This window comes from Peromyscus leucopus, chromosome 3 (assembly GCF_004664715.2).
Source record: "Peromyscus leucopus breed LL Stock chromosome 3, UCI_PerLeu_2.1, whole genome shotgun sequence".
NCBI lineage: Eukaryota > Metazoa > Chordata > Mammalia > Rodentia > Cricetidae > Peromyscus > Peromyscus leucopus.
In genome coordinates, this window is record NC_051065.1 from 69,885,243 (window position 1) to 69,907,100 (window position 21,858).

Consider the following 21,858-nt stretch of genomic DNA (forward strand, 5'->3'; position numbering starts at 1 on the left):
CCACTCTCCTTTCTTCTCCTCTCTCTCCAGTTGGAATGTCCCGCCTCACCTTATTCTGCCTCATCATTGGCCAAGCAACTTTATTTACCAGCCAATCAGAGCAACACATATTCACAGCGTACAGAAAGACATCTCACAGCATTTAAATAGATAAATCTTTGCAGAATCTGTTTTGAAAAGTGCATGTGCGTGCGTGTGTGTGTGTGTGTGTGTGTGTGTGTGTGTGTGTGTGCGCGCGCGCGCGCGCGTGCCTACAAAGAGAAGCACCAGGTCCCCTTTGAATCTGGAGTGAAAGGCATCCGTGGGTTGCTCTACATGGGTGCTGGGAACTGAACTCGGGTCCTCTGCAAGAGCTGCAGCATGTGTGTCTGACTGCTGGGCCATCTCACTATCCCCTAAGTGTGTTAGAATAAGAGGCTGTCAGAGCGAAACTGAAGAGTAGTGGACGGACAGACTGGTGCTTTACCCGCATTGCACTGTCGCCCAGTGTCCAGCGCGTGCGTCTCCTGTGCCGCAGCTTTCTCTGCTGAGAGGGACCAAGTTCAGCCTTCAAAGGTTAGGAAAAAAAAGATCACAGGTAAAGTTTTCATTCCTGAAATCTGTAAATTGGTATACTTACTTGGAAAAAAGGACTTTATAGGCTGTGGCTATGTTAAGGAACTTAATTTCTCTCTCTCTCTCTCTCTCTCTCTCTCTCTCTCTCTTTTGAGACAGGGTCTCACTGTGTAGCTCTGGCCTGGAACTTGCTCTTTAGACCCAGGCTGGCCTAGAACTCATAGAGATCCACCTGCTTCCACTTTCCAAGTGCTGAGATTAAAGGTGTGCACCACCATGCCTGGCCAGAGATCTTGATTTAAAAAAACAACAACAACAAATTATTATTGTGTGATTGTGAGCATGCTCTATGGACATGCCAGGATGGGGGAGAACCAGGACATAGGAACAGAAACAGCAAAGCAAAACCAAAATCCAGCATTGTGGATCCAAATTGTGGAGCTCAGTGCCTGGCATCTGAGGCTTGTAATCCTTTGGGCTCCAAAGGGCTTGGGCAGCCCTGCCTCTCCAGCTCTGCCATCCACAGCCCCCAAAGGCTCTCTCTTAGGCCATCGCCATTCGGTTTCTACAGTTCTCCTAGGTCGTAGCATCTCCCGATACCCTGGGATCTCCATAGCAACTGGAGATTGGCCTTCACCGATAGCCCCTCAGGCCCTCCCTGCAGGACACTGACCCTGGCACAAGGTGCCAGGCCTGAGCTGCTCTCTCTGAACCCCTCCTGCCTTCGAAACCAGTAATCCACGGAAGACTCTTACATTGCTGAGTTCAGCTCTAGATGTCGTCTCTTTTGGACCACAGTTGGTATCAGCTTCTGTGTGTTGACCTCAGGAAGTGCTTCTTTGCTGTCCCAGTGAAGCATAGAAGGCCGCACTTCAGTGATACTGAGCTCTTAGGGACAGTAGCTGGTTCTTCAGCCAGTCCTAGCCTGATCTCCAATTCTAGGTCTCTGCCCATCGTGTGGGTCACAGCAGCAGGAGCTCAGGGAGCAAGTTACACTATGTGCCTGCTGCATACATGCGTGTGTGTGTGTGTGTGTGTGTGTGTGTGTGTGTGTGTGTGTGTGCCTGCAAGTGCTGCAGCGGGCTGAGGCTAACTTTCCAAAGTCGTTTTTCTCCTAAGGTAGGCCCTGGGGATCAAACTCAGGTTGGCAGGATTTTGTAGCAAGTGAGCCATCTTCATGGTCTTATTCTGGATGACTCCTTCAAAGCTGACAGGCTTTCCTGACTGTGGGCTGAGAAGTAACCTCAGGCCTTGTGGTGCCCTATGGACATCTTGATTTTAGCCTGGAGAGACCCATGTCTTAACACTAACTTACAGAAGTGTAATGAGGAATCTCTGCTGTTGGAAGTCACTAAATTGGGTGAGATTGGTTTGCAGCATTTTGGGGGTACTTGTATTTCTCATTCTTAATCTTCCTTTGAAGGCCAATTAGAACACTGCTCAGCATATGGTGTCTTTTTTTTTTTTTTTTTTAAGACACCGACTTTTATTTTTTTTTGTGTGTGTGTTTTGCCTGCATGTATGTCTGAGCACCACATGTGTGCCTGGTGCTCTCAGAGGCCAGAGGAGGATGTCAGATCCTTTGAACTGGAGTTACCGATGGTGGTGAGCTGAGAATTGAACCCAGGTCCTCTGGAAGAATAGCCAGTGCTCTTAACCACTGTTCGTCTCTCTAGCCCCTTGTTTGTGCTTTGACACAGGACTTCATGTGGCCCAGGCTGACCTTGAACTTTATAGCTAAGGAGATCCTTGAACTCCAGCGCTTCTTGCCTCCACATCCCACGTTCTGGGATGGCAAGCATGCACCTCCCTGCCCAAATCTTGACTATGAATTTTTGATTATGTAAATGAAGCTGGCCTTGAGTTCACAGAGATCTGCTTGCCTTTGCTGGGATTAACGATCTGTGCCACCTGCTCAGCCCTGACTTTCTTTTGGTTTTTCAAGACAGGATCTCTCTGTGTAGCTTTGGTGCCTGTCCTGGAACTCACTCTGTAGACCAGGCTGGCCTTGAACTCACAGAGATCTGCCTGCCTCTCCCTCCCAAGTGCTAGGATTATAAGCTTGTGCCACCACCTCCCAGCCATTTTTTTTTTAAAATGTGGAAGAGATTATCTTAAGATTTTTTTTAGCCTTAGGTATGATATTGTGGACTATGAAGCCGTATTTGATGTCATAAGAACGTCTTTCCCCCAAGGCCATTGCTCCCCTTGGCCTGTAACAGTTTCTGTGTCGGGAACTTGATTCCTCTCACTTTGCATGTTTAGCCAGTGGAGGAGAGAGAGCCTGAGGAGCTGCAGCGGTGTGAGAAGAACATTCAGAGGAATAGGACACTTGCCAACAAAGAGTTAAACCATTACTCAGGCAAATGAAACCAGTGGGCCGGACATGTTTTTGCCTAATCATTAGCCTAACAGGCCCTACCCCTGCTTGTCTCCGCCTTCTTCCTCTTAAGGCTCTGGCGGGTTCGCTGGGTAAGAACAAAATACCCTGGGATGTCCAGTCTGTCATCAGACTGATGAGCAAACAAACCCAGAGCCCCTAAGAACTCCGCAGAGGCAGAAATACAGCTTTCTTCTTGGAACGCTACTCCTATTTGCTTTATTAGACAGAGGTGGCTTTTTCCGAGGATGCATTTTCAAAGTCCATCGTCGTTTAACAGGTTGGTGCCTTGGCTTGTTGAGTGTGTTTGGTTTGCGATTGAGTGACTGGTGATTCTGTGAGGCTTGTTTTCATGCACTGGTCTGAAAACATTGGGCAGCTTTCTTGTTTGTTCACCTGTTGTGAGCAAGTGCTGAGATTTAATAATGATGAAAAGAAAAGGATGTATTTTACTTTGAATTATTTGTGTGTTTGTGTGGGTATTTGCAGGCACCCTCAGACCATCCTTTGGAACTGGAGTTACAGGCAGTTGTGAGCTACTGGTGTGGGTACTAGGAACCAAATTCAGGTCTTCTAGAAGAGCATCAAATGCTCTTAACCATTGAGCCATCTCTCTTGCCCAATAGTATACATTTCTTTCTTAAAGTGTTTTTTTTTTTTTTTTTTTTTTTTTTTTTTTTTTGAGACAGGGTTTCTCTGTGTAGTCCTGGCTGTTCTGGAACTCACTCTGTAGACCAGGTTGGCCTTAAACTCACTGAGATCCGTCTGCCTCTGCCTCCTGAGTGCTGGGATTAAAAGTGCACGTCACTGCTGCCGGGCTAAAGATTTGTGTTTAATTTGTTTATATGTATCTGTGTGTCTCTGTGTGGCTGTGGCAGTGCCTGTGGAGGCCAGCAGACAGCATCTCTCTCTCCCTTGAAGCTGTAGTCACAGGTAGTAGTAAACCACTTACCTGGGTATCGGGAAATCACTTCAGATCCTGGAAAGGGAAAACTGAGGGTTTTTTTTTTTTTGCTCTGAAGTTTCCGATAGTTCCGGCTGCTTTCACTTTCACAGGCTGCTGTCAGGCAAAGCCCATGCGCTGCATTGGCCTCTGCTGAAAGCATTTTAAGAAGAAAGAGACCGGGGTGGGGGTGGGTGGGGGTGGGTGGGGGTGGGTGGTAGGGATGGTGGGTGGTATCAGATTGAAGTAGCAGGGAAAACAGGCAAATATTAAGACTCCATATATGATGAGAAGAGTTAACCAGAAGAAATTAAAAGAGCACTTCAAAGAAAAGCGTTCATTGGGTTGATGAAGAGTCAGTCATGGTGTACGTGTGGGAATATCTGTACTCAGGAGTCTAACCTAGAACCTAGCCTGGTGGCTCACACCTGTAATCCCAGCACTTGGGAGGCAGAGGCAGGAGGATCAGTACAAGTTCGAGGCCAGCCTGGGCTACATATCCATTTCCAGGCTGGCTAGGTCTACATAGAATGATTGTGTAGGTCTGCATTTGTGAGTTCCTGAGGAGGGGGTCAGGGGCCAGACTCTAGGAGCTGGAGTTACAGGCCATTGTTGTGAGCCAGCCAGTGTGGGTGCTGTGAATAAACGGGGCCGTGCTCTTAACCTCTCCAACCCCTTTTTATAACTTTTTAAAGGTTCAAAATACTTGACAGTATCTTAATTCCACGATAGCTAACACAATAGGGATAACAAGTCAAATGAGTTTTTGTTTTGGTTAGGAAATCAACTATAACATGGCTATTTTCTCTTGCATGTGTGGAACTGAAGCTGTCAAATTTGAGATTTTGATATTTATATCAGTATATTTAGCATTGTGCCTTGGTAAACAAATTCAACCTGTTTCCTTGAGCAGGCGATACATGGGGACTCCCGGCTAGCTTAAGTAAATTGAACTAGAGTCACATGTCTTCAGAACTCAAAGTAACCCAGGATTGTCCAGCGTCCCAGAATTACTGCTGGGAAGCATGATTCATTGGTGCAATTACATCATCTTTTAAACGTATTAGTATGTATTAAGTGACCAGACGAGAAGCAAACACTGACCCCTCAGCCCTTTCAGCCTGTGGTTCCATGTTTTTCAAAACCTAATAACAGACATTAGCGGTAATTGTATGTGTGTCTTAATAGGGAGACTTTAGTCCGAGGTGTTCTCCTTGCATTAATTTGTTTATTGCTCAGTAACTATAGAAACAGGTTCTGCTGTCAGCTCTTGTTTTATATGTAAGGCTACCAGGCAAGCCGAGGTGAAGCAGGTGGTCCAAGGCCACTTAGCAGGAGTCTAGGCAGATGAGTAGACCTCAGACTTTTGGAGTGTGTGTGTGTGTATTCAGACAGGGTTTCTCTGTGTAGCCCTGGCTGTCCTGGAACTAGCTCTGTAGACCAGGCTGGCCTTGAACTCACAGAGATCCGCCTGCCTCTGCCTCCTGAGTGCTGGGATTAAAGGCATGTACCACCACCACCAGCAGACCTTAGACATTTTTTTGGGGGGGGGTGTTTCGAAATAGGGTTTCTCTGTGTAGCTTTGCACCTTTCCTGGAACTCACTCTGTAGCTCAGGCTGGCCTCAAACTCACAAAGATCCTCCTGGCTCTGCCTCCCAAGTGCTGGGATTAAAGGCGTGCGCCACCACTGCCTGGCCAAGACCTCAGACTTTTTTGATTCACAGTCAGGAGTGCTGTGAGGTGTATGCTCAGAGATCTGGCTTTGCAGTACCAACCCATGGGCGGACACCGGGCACCCTATGCTTTGTTAGTGTGGTGCCCTAAGCTCTGGGTGACTTCTGGGCATTGTTTTGTCACTACCATTTTGTCAGTGTAATGTGACAGGGGATCCGGTCTGTGCTATTAAGGTAGAGACCAGAGATCCCAAAAAAGCAAGGACGGAGGGGAGCTGCGCTATTTGGACTTCACAGTTTCCCGGGAGGCAGATTGTAATTCAGTGTTTGCCAGATAAGGCTAAAAATATTGTGATCGGATCTTCCAAGAAAGGTAACACAAAGGAAATGTATCACAGAATTAAAAAAAAATTACATTTTATAGGCAGGGTGTCTCTAATCTCAGCAATTGGGAGGCAGAGGCAGGTGGATCTCTGTGAGTCTGAGGCCAGCCTGGTCTACAAAGTGAGTTCCAGGACAGCCAGGGCTACACAGAAAGACCCTGCCTTGAACAACAACAATAACAACAACAACAACAACAAAATTGCATTTTATTTCTTCGTGTGGAGGTCAGAACACAGCTGGTGGGAGCTGGTTCTCTTCTGGAGATTGAACCCAGGTCAGCAGGGTCGGTGACAAGTCCCCTTACCTTTGGAGTCATCTTGTAGGCCCATACCTGGTACGAGGAAGTTAGGCTAAAGCTCCCCGGGGTTAGTGAGCCTAGCCAGCACCTTAAGAATGCATCGTGGTAACCTGTGACAGAGGGGTTGACTTCTGGAACAGACTGATGACCTTGAACAGGTCACTCACCTCTGAGCTTTAGTCTGTCTGTAGAACAGGCAGGTTGTGAGACGTGAGGGAGACAGTGTGTGTAATGTACACAGTACAGTGTGTACAGTGTGCACACAGTGTGACCAATGGCTGTAAATGGCAGCTGCTTTTATTCTTGTGGGTATTTTACGTTAGTTTTACTAGAACCTTCTTCTTTTTCTTTTTTTTAAGATTTATTTATTTATTATGTATATAGGAGAAGGTGCCAGATCTCATTACAGATGGTTGTGAGCCACCATGTGGGTGCTGGGAATTGAACTCAGGACCTCTGGAAGAGCAGTCAGTGCTCTTAACCTCTGAGCCATCTCTCCAGCCATAGAACCTTCTTTTTTTCTTTTGAGATTTTACTTATTTTAATTTTATGTGTTTGAGTATTTTGCCTGCATGTATGTCTATGCACTATGTGCTTGCAGTACCCACAGATGCCAGAAGAGGGCATTCGATCCCCTGGAACTGGACTTAAGAGATAACTGTGACCCGCCATTCCAGTGCTGGGATCAAACCTGGGTCTTCTGGAACAGCGTCAAGTGTTTTTAAGCACTGAGCCATCTCTCCAACCCCTACATAAATACATTTTTAACTTACAAAAGAAATGTTGGTTTTTTAAAGTTTGGTTACTCTAGGAGTGTATAATTCCCCGGTTCTGTTTACATTGGCATACATCCTTCTGTATGTATACATTTTCATCTTTGCATATATAAGGATCTAAGTATATATCATGTTATGAGTCTCTTCCCACAACTGAGTCTTCTTCCCTTCCTGTCTCTGGATTGTGTAACCTGTAACACCATCTGAGCCGTGAAGGAGACATTTATTCTTGGCTAAGAATGGCAGAAATGGGCTAAAAGCTCATAGGGCAGCCTCTCCATCCTTGGGCAATGATGGGAGGAACTGGCTAACGAAGGGGAGGGGTAGCATTTCTTTCCTGGGGATGGGGATGAGGATGAGGATGAGGATTGGGCCCCTCATCCTCCTTTTGTGCCTTTCCTGGATCTTTGCCGTTGTTACCATGGCGCCTGTCAGCTACCACAGCACCGTGTGTCATTTAGCATGCACAGGGTTATGATGAGGTGAGAGGTGGTCACTCCGGCAGCCATCTTAGATCTGACAAACATTGGCCAGCCTATGTGAAGAGGACTTCTGGCCACAGGCAGCCTGTCCTCGAAGATAAATAAGACTTAAGCAGGATAGAAATTCAGCGGGTGCAGCTGGGCAGTGTGCAGAATGACTGCACATGTGTTCTTAGGTCAGGGAATTACACTTCACGTCGGTGGGTGGGCTGCGCTTTCTGCTCCCTGCACCACGGATGTCTCCCTGGCTCAGCCTGTACACAGTTGCCTCTTTCTGAATAACTCGGTTTAGCACAAATGTGTTGGACTCTACACTGTCGTTTCCTTGCTAGTGGGCATTTCAGTTATCTCAGCTTTGTGGGTTATAAACGTGAATGGACGGGGATGGAGCCCAGTGGTAGAGCACTTGCCTAGCATGTACAAGGCGCTGGCTTAAAACTCACCGCCTCAAACAAACAAACAAACAAAACCAGAACAAAAACCAAACGAAACCAAACCAACCAACCAACTAACCCAAAAACCAGAACAAAAATCAAACGAAACCAAACCGACCAACCAACCAACTAACCCAAAAACCAAAACCAAACCAAAACTCAAACAAAAAACAGGGCTGCAGTGAGCATCCCCTGGGAGCAGCTTTGTGTCCCGGGCTGGCTTCTGAAGGACTCTCTCCTGGACATGTGATTTTGATCCGGGTTGTTGAGCTCCAGACTGCGGTCGGTGACCCTGCCTTCTGTGAGTGGCCCGTGTGAGGTACCGTCTGCTTTGGCACAGAGCTCTGACCCTGTGTCCGGGCAGAGGCATTCCTTCGGGATGATGACTCCCGCATGCTCTACCTCCACAAATTTGTGAAGGTGACTGTGCTGACTATTCTTGGTCGTCAACTTAACTACATCTGGAGTTAACTAAAACCCAAGAGGCTGGGTACACCTGTGAGAGAATTTTTTAAATCCTCCATTTGAAGTGGGAAGATATATTTTTAATCTGGATCTTTGGAAGTGGGAAGATCCACCTTTAATCTGTTGGCAAGCTCTATTAATGAAGCTCTCTCTGTCTCTGTCTCTGTCTCTGTCTCTGCCGGCTTGCTCTCTCACTGGCAAGTCCATTCCTTCACTAACTTTAGAGCCTACTTCTTTGGGATTCTGTCTTAGGCTGAAGACCAGCTGAGACACCAGACTGAACAACTTGGATTCCTGAACTTTCCATTGGGACAGCCATTGATGAACCGGCTGCACCACAGCTAATTTAATATACATGTATATTAAATAATTATATCTATAGCTACATATCTGTGTATCTCCTAGCAGGTCTGTGCCTCTAGGGAATCTGACTGATTCAGTGACACCGCTTGCTAACCCAGACCCCTGCCTCAGCTGCAGTGGTCCTAGAACCTCCGCTGGCTCACTAGGCTGTTCCTAGAAGAAAGCCTCGGTTTCCCGCCGCTATTTGTTTGCCCAGGCATTTTGATAGTCACTGCACTTGGGATTGCTCATGAGATCGCCAGATCAGCTTCCTGTGAAAAAGATTCCCAGGCTGGATTGCCCCGCCCCCCCATCCCTGCCTGTCTGCCTGCCTGTCTTCGAGACAGGGCTGCTCTGTGTAGCCCAGGCTGTCCTAGAACTCTTTCTGTAGACCAGGCTGGCCTTGAGCTCAGAGAGCCACTCTGCTCCTGAGTGCTGGGCTTCACCACGCTTCTCCCACTGGTGTCGTGTCCTGTGCTGTCCACACACGTCACCACACACATGTCACCACACACACGTCACCACACACATGTCACCACACACATGCCCGTCCACACACGTCACCACACACATGCCCGTCCACACATGTCACCCCACACATGCCCGTCCACACATGTCACCCCACACATGCCCGTCCACACATGTCACCACACACATGCCCGTCCACCCATGTCACCCCCACAATGCCCATCCACACGTGTCACCACACACATGCCCATCCACACATGCCCGTCCACACATGTCACCCCCACACATGCCCGTCCACACATGTCACCCCACACATGTCACCCCCACACATGTCCGTCCACACATGTCACCACACACATGCCCATCCACACATGTCACCACACACATGCCCATCCACACATGTCACCACACACATGCCCATCCACACATGTCACCACACACATGCCCATCCACACATGCCCGTCCACACATATCACCCCACACATGTCACCCCACACATGCCCATCAACACATGTCACCCCCACACATGCTCACATACACAAGTAAACAAAATTTAATTTAAAAAGAACCCCTGAGTTATGGTCCTGAGTGCCATCTAGGAGAGCTTGTTCTGAATCAGGTGCGGTGGCTGAAGGGGACTCCTGAATGGAGGGGGAGCTCCCTTCCCGACCCCACAGTGGGGGGCTCCCTCCCAGACCCCGGATTAGGCACAAACCACACCCAAACACCTGTTTGCACAGAGATCCTTTACTAAGCGGGGAAGGAAAGTTAAAGTGGCTGCTTTCTGACTCAGGAGGAGAAACAGCAGCCAATGACCTTGCAGGTGTCATTCGTAATAGGAAGAGGGGGGTCTGTGTTAGGATGGGCGAGGATGTGGCGGTGGAAGAGACAGAGGATGAGGGGGAAGGGGAAGGGGGCAGGGGTGTTTGTCCCCGAGGAACCAAGGACTGCCTCTGCACAGAGAGGAGACAGACGAAGCCCATAGGAAAGTGGCGGTTTATAAAAGTAAAGGAGAAACCCTGTGTTAGGATGAGGTGTTGAATTTTAATTGGGCACGTTAATTAGGTGAGCCAAAGGGGGCTTTTGATTGCTGGATTTCATACTTTGATAGCTGGACCTTGGTGGGAGTAGTCATGAGGAGGAAGTGGCCAAGTAAGGGAATAGGCCTTGGCGGCTAGCTTCTGGAATGTAATCTAATAGTTTTTTAGCAAGGTAGAGGGTGTGGGGGAGAAGGGCAAGGCCTGCCGGAGCCATGCTCACCATGCTTGAGCTGGCCAGAGTCCCTTTAGTGGCCCAAGCCTGTAATCCCAGCATTGAGAGGCTGAGTCAGAAGGGCTGACTCTCCTGGGCTTCGTAGGAGTTTCAGGCCAGCTTAAGCTGTAGAAATCCTGTCTCAAAAAAGACAGGCTGTTTCTGCCTGCCTTTGGTTTTTTGGTACCTTGAAAAGCAGTGAAGACACTGGCCCCAGAAGATGAGTTTAATCCAGCTGGTGTGTGGTAGGGGAGAGGGAGGGGTGGGGGGACACGCGTTTGATGGTCCTCTTTTCCCAAAGTACGGTTAAAGGCTAACTTCTGGTTCTCTCTTTTGACTTATATTCCTTACAAAACTTTGTCAAACGCAGGTTTATATCTGACTTGTCCCTAGCTGGCCAGCAGTGAGGCATTTAGAGGACACGTTTAGATTACACGTGAAACAAAGTCTGTGTGTATGTGTGTGTGTGTGTGTGTGTGTGTGTGTGTGTGTGTGAGTGTGTGTGTGTGAGAGTGTGTGTGTGTGAGAGTGTGTGTGTGTGAGTGTGTGTGTGTGTGAGTGTGTGTGTGTGTGTGTGTGTAAATAAGATTAGGGGCTCCTAAGATGGCTTAGTGGGTTAAGGTGCTTACTGTCAAGTGGGACTATCTGTATTAGATCTCTAGGTACTGTGTGATGGAAGGAAAGAGCCAGCTTCTGGAGCTTGTCCTCTGACTTCCACATGCACACTGTGGTGCTTGTGCCTGTGTGTGCACACACACTAAGTATAAAGTATATTAGAAAGTAATTGCATTGTTAGAAATATGATTAGTCTTTTAAAACTGAAACTAATTAAAGTACGTGCCAAGGGGTGAGGAGCAGATGTCCATCCCACAGTCTGTGGAGGAGGTTGTGGACTCAGTTAATGGTAAGATTCAGTCAGATCTATATGCAGGGGACAAGTGGCTGGTGGCACAGAGGGCAGGTATGGCTGTGGCAGGCACCCAGGGATGTCTGGAGTTGGAGGACCCACAGGATTGAGGAAGGAAGGAATTTCAGAGTTTCTAGGAATCTTGCTTGGATCACTGTGTAACCCTTTACAGAGTTGGGTTTTTAGGTCTTGTAAGAAATCTCTGTATTTACTTTCGGTGTGGATTCTATTAGTGGTGTTTCACAAGTTAGGAAAACAGCCCTTAGTGTGATCCCAACCCTTCCCACCAGTTAGTTCAGGGGACATTGCACACCAGGTAGGTATGTGTAAGATTGTAAGAGTTATTCGGAAAGTGTGAGGGGCCTGCCCACACTTTTTTCCCCAGGGTATTCTTGAAGAGGGAGAAATGAGGAATTTGTAGATAGAAATATAGAGGAGAGAGACAGTTAGAAACATAGGACAGCCTCGGGAGGGCCTGGGTCAAAACCCAGCAGCCCCTTCTGTCTCTGCTAAAGGGCTTTTAAAAGGAATGCCAAGGGGTGGAGCAAAAGACCTCCCCCCAGCACAGCCAAGTACAGACCATCCCAGACACCTGGTGACCATGTACATGGTCAAGCCATCCCCTAATGCAGCCCTGCTGTGTAAAGCAAGCTCAGATCTCACTGGGAAGCTTTTGTGGGCTCCCACAGCACCGTGGTCGGGTGGTGACTGTGATGGTTCCATCTTTTTGGTTTTGAGATAGGAGCTCATCCTTGATGGATTCCCTGACTGGTCTTGGGCTTGGCCTCCTCCTGCCTCAGCCTCTTCACTTGCTGGGATCACAGACTTTTGCTACCCAGCCAAGTTTACATTTCAAAACACTCTTCATGAAATCTGGTTTAGTTGGTTTTTGTTGTTTATGTTGTTGCTACCTTATCTGAAAATCATTTGCTAAATCTAAGGCTATGGGAATTTACTCCTTTTTTTTTTTTTAAATAGGAATTTAAAATTTTCTTTCTTTCTTTCTTTTTTTTTTCTTTTTCTTTTTTCAAGACAGGGTTTCTTTGTGTAGCTTTGCGTCTTTCCTGGAACTCACTTTGTAGTCCAGGCTGTCCTCAAACTTACAGAGATCTGCCTGCCTCTGCCTCCCAAGTGTTGGGATTAAAGGCGTGTGCCACCACCGCCCGGCTTAAAATTTTAATACACTGGGCATTAAACCCAGGGTCTTATGCTTGCTAGGCAAACACCCTACCACTGAACGACATCCCTGGACTTTTTGAGTAGATTTTTCTTTGTTGTTTTGTTTTGTTTTTCGAGACAGGGTCTCCCTCTGTAGTCCTGGCTGTCCTGGAACTTACTTTGTGGACCAGGCTAACCATGAACTCACAGATTCATGTGCCTCTGCCTCCCCAGTGTTGGGATTAAAGGTGTGTACCACTTCACCCTGTCCTTCTGAGACTCTTAAATGCTAGGATTATAGGTGTGCCACCACACTCAGCTCAGAAAGTCAAAGAAAGATCTGGGATTAGTGAGTGCATCCATCTGCAGATGGGCAGCTGTTTATCTTGATGTTTTCTCATCCACAGACACAGGACATTTTCAATTTATTTAGATTGCCTTTAGTTTTCTTTTTTGTGGGGGCAAGGAAAGGCTGTCGCAACAGCGTCTCATGTAGCTGAGGCTGACTTTGAACTCTGGGTCCTCCTACATCATCTTCCAAATGTTGAGATTCCTTTATTTTTTACAGGGTTTTGTCTGTTAGTTCTTGGATGAAAGAAATAAATAAAAAGGAAAGGACATGACTGCTCCTAGGTATGGTGGAGGAGAAAGTTTATCATAGTTACATGGGAGAGCATAGGTTGAGGCAGGCATAGGGACATCTGGGTGAGTCCAGAGTAGACATGACCACACTGAGCTGGGCTATGTAGCAGGCTTTCTTGAACTGCCAGCCCTCAAACCATGACATGGAGACTTATTATTAATTATGAATGCACAGCCTTAGCTTAGGCTTGTTTCTAGCTAGCTTTTTAACTTAAACTATTTCTGCTAATCTATATGCTGCCCTAGGCTCGTTTACCTAGTCTACATACTGTCTATCCTGCTTTCCTGCTTTCTCTGTCTGTCTGGCCCCAGGCTGGCTGGCTCCCCTTTTCTCTCTGCCCACCAGCCCTGCCTATCCTTCCTCTGCCTCGCTATTGGTCGTTCAGCTTTCTATTAGACCAATCAGGTGCCTTAGGCAGGCAAGGTGAGACAGCAACACATCTTTACACAGTTAAACAATTATTCTGTAACACAAACAAACACACACATCTTTACATAGTTAAACAATTATTCTGCAGTTAAACAAACAAATGCAATGTATCTTTACATAGTTAAATATTTTATTCCACAAGAAGGCTCTGTGGGGAGAGGAGGAGGGGGAGGGAGAGGAGGGAGGGGGACCAAGTGCAGCAGCCAGAAGGCCAAAGGTACAAAAGGGGTATGTAACCAAACCATCTGGATTATTTAGGGAAGAGCCCCTGGGGGAAGGGCAGCCCAGCCCCTGGGCTGAAGAGTTCAGGTAGAGGGAGGGTATGTCAGCCATTCTCTGTAACAAGTAGGGACTGAGGGATGCTGGGAGAACCTGGAGGCCAGGTCTGCTGTGATATGTTAGATAGGCACCTTTAGTACTGGCTTTGAAATTTAACAGTTCTGATATTATGTGGGTTTTTTTTTTTTTGGGGGGGGGGTGTCTCATGAAATCCATGCTTGTCCAGGACTTGTTATTAATCACTGCCTCTACGTCCCAAGCACTGAGATTGTGAGAGCCTATCTGAAAACAAAACAAAACGATCCTTTGTCAGGGTCTTGTCCTCTAGAGAACCCCAGACGCCCCACTGTCAGTTACCCCTCTTTTTATTTACTTGCCTATTTTTGAGTTTATTTTGGCTTACTAGTCCAGGCTAGCTTGGACTGTGCGTCATCCATCTGCCTCAGCCTCCTGAATCACTGTTAGAGGCATGCACTACCACATCTGCATTTACCAGCTGTTCTAAAACAGAAATAAACATATGTAGCTCAAGTAGATCATTAACGAAGGGAGCCTTGTTAGCATCAAAGAAGACCCAGGGAAGGTAGAAGCAGTACTTTTTTTTTTTCTTTTTCTTTTTTTCTTTTTTTTGGTTTTTTGAGACAGGGTTCCTCTGTGTAGTTTTGGAGCCTGTCTTGGATCTCACTCTGTAGACTAGACTGGGCTCGAACTCACAGAGATCTGTCTGGCTCTGCCTCCCGAGTGCTGGGATTCAAGGTGTGGGCCACCACCGCCCTGCAGGAAGTAGTACTTTTATTTTTATTTTTTATTTATTTTTTTCGAGACAGGGTTTCTCTGTGTAGCTTTGCGCCTTTCCTGGAATTCGCTTTGGAGACCAGGCTGGCCTCGAACTCACAGAGATCTGCCTGCCTCTGCCTCCCGAGTGCTGGGATTAAAGGCGTGCGCCACCACTGCCCGGCTGAAGTAGTACTTTTTGATCTGAGGGGTGAGGGCCGTTTCTGAGCAGGGATACCACGGCTCCCGTTAGAGCATCCTCGCCTCTGCACACCTGCTCTGGTGGCGGCCACCTGGCCTTTCCTCTGCTCTTCCTGTTCTCTTCCTTTCACCCTTCCCCCATATTTGTTAGTTCCCCCACTGTTCTGAATGGTGTCTTGTCTTTTTTTTTTTTTAATTAATTTACTTTTATTTTATGTGCCTTGATGTTTTGCCTGCATGCATGTCTGTGTGAAGATGTCAGATCTTGAAGTCACAGACAGTTGTGAGCTGCCACAGGGGTGCTGGGAATCGAACTGGAGTCCTCTGGAAACCCGCTGAGCCATGTCTCCAGCCCCCAGTGGTGTGTTTCCTAGTGTGAGGACGAAAGGGGGTCAGGCCCAACACTCAGCATGCAGTGCACACAGTTCCAGAATGTCGTCAGAATAATTGTGAAGTTAATTTTTTTGTTGTTGTTCCTTAATTTTAAACCCCAGTTTTGGTCATGGTTGGCACCATAAATTTAACTTCTAGCACATATGGTAGAGATTTGAACATGAGTGGTTTTGTTGATTTTCATTCACACAACCTGTAAAAGTTTGTGGTGGTTTAAATAAAAATGGCCCCCATCGGCTCATATATTTGATTGTTTGGTTCCAAGTCAGTGGGCTGTTTAGGGACGATGCGGAAGTGTGGCTTTGTGGGAGGAGGAGTGTCATTGGGGGTGGGCTTTGAGGTTTCAAGAACCCACACCAGGTCCCGTCATGCTCCAGCCGTCTGTCACCTTGCCCTCCACCTTGATGACCCAAGACGAGCTGTCTGGAACTGTAAGCAAGTCTCCAGCCCCTTCTTTCTTCTCTCTCTCTCTCTCTCTCTCTCTCTCTCTCTCTCTCTCTCTCTCTCTCTCTCTCTCTCTCTCTCTCTCTCTCCTGTTTTGTTTTGAGACAGGTTTCCCTGTGTAGCTCTGTTGACCAGGCTGGCCTTGAACTCACAGAGATCCACCCGCCTCTATCCTGAGCACAGGGATCAAAGGTGTGCGCCACCACACCGCCCAGCCTGTGCTTTCTTTATGAATTGCCTCGGTCATGGTGTCTGTCCACAGCAACAGAACAGTGACTCCGACAGAATTGTGGGGTGCTAGCTTAACGCGTGCAAGTCTGTGTGCCTGCCTCAGCCCCAGCGCCCCCCCCCCCAACAGGCAGGCACACAAGCCAAGGGATGACTCAGCACTGGTGTGGTGACAGGCTTTGTTCAGCTCGAAAACCTTTTCTCTACATCTTCTTACAGTTTACCTCTGAGCCCTTTAGCCGGGACATCCTTATCTCTCCAGTTATCTTTAACCACTTTCCAGCGCAGTTCAGTTCACTAAGAGCTCCTGAGTGGCGCTCCAGGGTTTCCTGGTTCAGATGCAGGGAGGGAGCGGTCAGTCGTTACCTAAATACGGGGTGGTACCCGAGGCAGCCCAGCCTGTGGGTTGGCCCCTCTGGGAGTCCAGCACTCATCCTTGATGTTGCAACCCATGCTTAGGGACGGTCACAGAAGTGGTGTTAGGGTAGTGCATGTAGCTCCGGACAGGCGTGGGGGAGTGCCTGCCCTGCCACAGTGCCCAGGGCAGAGCCAGCAGGTGAGAAAACGCCTCAGAAAACTATGTAATATCTAGTGTCCTCGAGCATGAACCTAAGAGGACCACGGAATTTTAAAACTAAATTAGAAAAGCAGCTGAGCATTTTATGGGGAAGCAGAGCACAGAAAAGTGAAGCTGACTTCGTTCGTTCGTGTGTGTGTGTGTGTGTGTGTGTGTGTGTGTGTGTGTGTGTGTGTGTGTGTATACAATTGGCCAGCCTTATTAAATATTTTTTATTTATTTATTTTGGTGGTGGTGGTTCATTCTGTAGCCCGGGCTGGCCTAGAACTCTCTGTGTAAACCAGGCTGGCCTTGAGAGATCCACTTACCTCTGATTCCTGGGTACCTTTTTTGTTTTGTTTTGTTTTGTTTTGGAGACAGGGTTTCTCTGTGTAGCCCTGGCTGTCCTGGAACTCACTCTGTAGAACTCGGAGACCTGCCTGGCTACCACTGCCCAGCCTGAATTTACCATTTTAAAAGTAACAAATACATGGCTGGGGATGTGCCTCAGTTGGTAGAGTGCTGGCCTAGTCCACACAAAGCCCCCAAGCTCCATCTCCAGGATACTTGCAGCCTGGGAACCCAGGAGGCTGAGGCGGTATGCTGTGAGTTCATGGCTAGCCTAGGTGATGGGCGAGACCTTGTCTTAAGCAAAACAAGAAGCCAGGCATGTCTCAACAAAAGTAACAAATTCATCTTCATCTTCTGGGAAAAAAATGCAGAAAAGAAAGAAATTTAGAATAGTCGTAATTCCACTACCCAGAAGTGACCATCCCTTATTTGGTCACATAATCCATTTTTAAGTAAATAAGTAAAGAAACAAACATATACCCTGCAGAAGTCATTAATAGCATGGCCTGGTTAGTCCAAACATTCTATGTTTTATATTCTCATATTTTCTTCCTACCTTTTTTTTTGTGTGTGGTAATAGTGGTTGAACCTACAGCCTTTCGTTCATGTTAGGCAGATGCTATGCCACTGGGCTACATCTTCAATGTGTGTGTGTGTGTGTGTGTGTGTGTGTGTGTGTGTGTGTGTGTGTTGATCATGGGGTTACTTGAGGGAGTTAGTTGGTTCTCTTACCATGTCAATTCAGGGGGATTGAGTTTAGGTTGTCATACTTGGCAGTGAGCACCTTTAATCTGTTAAGACATCTTTCTCACCCCTGTATTTACTTTTAATTTTAAAAGATTTATTTATTTTATTTTATGTGTATGAATGTTTTGCCTGTGTGCATGTGTGTGCACCGTGTGCATGTCTTGAGCACACAGGCCAAAAGAGGGCATTGGATTCACTGGAACAGAGTTATAGATGACTGTGAGCCACCATGTGGGTGCTGGGAATGGAGCCATCACTGAGCCATTTTTTCAGCCCCAATTTGTTTTTGAGGCAAGGGCTTACCGTGTATCCTTTGTTGGCCTAGAACTTGCTATGTGGACCAGGCTGGCCTCAGCTCAGAGATCTGGCTGCCTCTGCCTTCTCAGTGCTGGCATAAAGGCGTGAGCCACCAGGCCTGGCTGTTTATTTTTCTGAGATACAGTCTCACACTATAACACAGGCTGGCTTGAGCTTGCCTCACTCTTCCTGCCATGGTTTCCCCAAAGCTGGGATGAGCCCTTGAAGGCAAAGCACATTGGGGATGTCTGCCAGTGTGCAAATAAATACTCTGCACAAACTGCATTGAGCTGTTTGGGTTGAATTTTCTGAGTTAAGGAATATAAACAATTTACAAATACGTTTGAAATATAAGGTTGAATTGCCTTTTTAGAATTTTTTTTAAGACATGGTCTCATTCTGTAGTTCAGACGGTTCCTGAACTCATGATCCTCCTGTCTCAGACTTCTAAGTGTTGGGTTAACATACATCACCATGCCCAGCTTGGGTCTCACTATTTTTCATGGTGTTGACATAGCTCATATTCCTACTGATGTTGTTTAATCTCCATTTCTAATGATCCCTGTCAGTAGTGGATATTATCATCCAGTCTTTACTTTTATTCTCTTAAAATTGTTTTCCGTGTGTGAATTTTTGCCTGCATGTATGTCTGTGTACCACGTGTGTGTCTGGTACCTGAAGAAACCGGAAGAGGGTGTCAGATCTCACGGGACTGGTGTTACAGGTGGTTGTGAGCCACCAGGTGTGAGCTGGGAATCAGACCTGGGTTGGCTGGAAGAGCAGCCAGTGCTCTTACCCCCTGAGCTGACTTTCCAGCCCCGAATCTCGAGTTTTAAAGGGACAGCTGTGGTATCTGGTGTCTTTGAGCTTCTGTTAATAGAGGAGATTAAGTATTTAAATGTACTTTAGAGCTTTAAAAACTTCTAAGTCTTGATTGTGAGAGGAAACGTGTAACATGAAACTCACCATTTGACCCATTTAATACACAGCTCAGTCATGTGTAGTACGTGCATGTCACGTGCCACACTTTCTAGCTCTTTTAGTGTCTGGCAGAGCTGAAACTGTCTACTGAACAAGAAGAAGGTGCCATTTCCTCCTTGCTCCCTAGCCCCTGCCTACTTCCTGTATGATCTGACTGGCTTGAAAGCCTCACAGGAGGGTGTAGGTGGCAGTACCTCAGCTGGAGAAGTCCTTGCCATGCAAACCTGGGGACCTGAGTTTGGGTCCCCCCACCCCTGTAATAAGCCTGATGTGGTGACGTGTGTTTGTAACTCACTGCAGGGTGGGTGCAGACACAAGAGCATCCTTGGAGCTTACAGTCTCGTCAGTCTCACTAATTGGTGAGCACTGGGTTCAGGGAGGGGCTCTGTCCCTAAAAATATGATAGAGGAATTGAGAAAGACACTTGACAATACATTTATTACACACACAACCTCATATAAGTGGAATCATGAAGGATTTGTCTTTTGTGACCAAGTTTTTCATTTAGCCTAATATCTGTAAAGTCCATCTATATCAGTGGTTCTCAACCTTCCTAAGGCTGCGACCCTTTAATACAGTTCCTCATGGTGTGGTGACCCCCAACCCTAAAATGATTTTCATTGCTACTTCATAACTGTAATTTTGCTACTGCTATGAATTGGAATGTAAATATCTGTTTTTTCTGATGGTCTTAGGCACCCCTGTGAAAGGGTTGTTCACCCCCCAAAGGGGTCGTGATTCACAGGTTGAGAGCCACTGATCTACGTGGTAGCATGTATTAATTACTTCCTTTTAAGGCTGAACACTGTTGTATGCACATGCCACATTTTGTTTATTGTTTCATCCATCTATGGACACTTGAATTGCTTCTCCATCTTAGCCTTGTGAATAATTCTGCTGTGGACATGTGTATGAATCTCTCTTTGAGATCCTACTTTCAGTTTATAGATATAAACTGCTCTTCTAGAGGACCCAGGTTCAATTCCCAGAACCCACATCATGGATACAACCATCTGTAACTGCAGCTCCACAGGTTCTGACACCCCTTTTGACCTCTGAGGGTAGTAGGCAGGCATGTGGTACACAGACATGCATGCAGACAAAACACCCATATGCATGAAATAAAATAATAAAAAATAAAATATATACTCAGAAGTGGAATTACTCTATGTGGGAATTCTATTTTCAAAATTATTATTATTATTATTATTATTATTATTATTATTATTTAATTTTTTGAGACAGGGTTTCTCTGTGTAGCCTTTGCTGTCCTGGAACTCAATCTGTAGACCAGGCTGGCCTCAAACTCACAGAAATCCGCCTGCCTCTGCTTCCTGAGGGCTGGGATTAAAGGCGTGTACCACCACTGCCTGACTTGATGATGAGATGATGATGATGGTGATGAAGAATCAGGGAGTATATTATTTAAAGACTAGATGAGGGATGGGGACATAGCTCAGTTAGTGGAACACCTTCCTAGCATGTGTAGGATCCTGAGTTTGATTCCTTATCTCTCACACACAACTATGACCAGCTGTTGACCTCCTGGGGGCTGAGCAGAGCAGACTGGCTTTGTAGCAGAGGCTGGCAAACTCGGGCGAAGGGCTGAGGAAAGAAACATGTTGCAAGAGATGGGAACAAGGAACAAGTGGACCGATTGCTTCCTGGTCAGATTCAAACAGATTGGCCCTGCTCATCCTGCCATGCTATGGAAAGAGCCTTGTGACTCATTGGCACGAATTTCAAAGTTCGTCCATTACTTGGCACCTGACAGGAGACTGCATTCTGGTGTGACCAGTCTGTTGAGCCTAGTGTGAGACTTGGGCCAAATCAAAGGCTTTCTGTTATTTTATTTAAATACCTTTTGGGTGTTAGTTTTACAGGTTGATGGCTGAAAACCTTTGCTCGCCTCCTTACAGAAAGTCTTTGGTAGACTTGCAAGAGCATTTCAGGAACTGATCTGTTGGTCTTTTGTCACGTATGTTACAAATAATTTTTGTTATTTGACGTGTCTATTTTAAACTTTTGCAAATGTATTTTGACTTGTGTGTATGTGCATCAGTGTCTGCAGAAGCTGCAAGAGTGTAGCTAATCCTTGGCATTGTAGTCACAGGGGCTTGTGAACTACTAGACGTGGGTGCAGGGAACTGAACCTGGGTCCTCTACAAGAGCAGAAGTGCTCCTCCTGTCTTTTTTTCCCCTGAGACAGACCACAGATTTAAATTCTCATGGGCTTAGATCAATGACTGGTGTCCAATCTTCTATTGATTTTGTGTTTTGTAGGCTGTCCTCCACTAACTTTGGTACTAGGACCTGTGGTCTGTGTGTTGTAGCATTGCTTACAGTCAAGGTCAAGGGTTTGTTGGAGGATTCCCATTCATATTCTCCCTTCCTATCCTCCTTCCTCCTACCCCATCTTCTCTGCCCCCCCCCCCAAGGGATTTACCTATGTCCGCCTTCTCAGAGCTGCGATTGCAAAGGCATGCCGTTATATCTGGGTGCTAGGATCAAACTGAGGACCTCCCACTTGGATAACAAGTGCTGTACTGACTGAGCTATCCCACTTATTTCTCTTAAATCATCCAACAAAAGAGAGAAAACGCACCTCCTTATCAATAAAACCCATTAATTTCTCCCTCAGGTATGAATCCACCCATACTTGGTGCGTGGGTGAGGAAAGCTCTCGCTGGGGGATGTCCTCACCCCTGACCCATTTGTCTATATTACATCACCATAGAGCCAGCTTTAGGCACTGGAGTTGGGAAACAGAGGGGTCGGAATTGAAGCGATTCTTGTGCATGTTCCTTCACTTGAAGACCTTGGGCAAAGTCCTCAGCTGCGTGCAGTGAGCGTGCTCAGGTCTCCCCCACACTTCTGCTCTGTTGGAGAAATGCAGTAGACCAGGGGACATCACACATGTATATATGAAGCTAAGTTATGTATTATAAAATACATAAGACACATATAAGATTGACTGTAATAACCATTTGTAGATACACACGTGGTTTGGGATTCCTT

General features: G+C 46.7%; 1 protein-coding gene across 2 annotated transcripts in view; it reads left to right on the forward strand.

Moving 5' to 3' along the window:
- Window positions 1-21,858, forward strand: part of Snx10 (sorting nexin 10) — a 66,374-nt gene that overhangs the window by 13,234 nt on the left and 31,282 nt on the right. Inside the window, exon 1 of one of the 2 annotated variants that reach the window (XM_028864149.2) lies at window positions 2,997-3,215. The exons of the other annotated variant lie outside the window; for it this stretch is intronic. The gene's annotated coding sequence lies outside the window, so the exon portion shown is untranslated. Of the gene's footprint in view, window positions 1-2,996; window positions 3,216-21,858 lie in introns of those variants that run through there. 2 annotated transcript variants of the gene reach the window in all.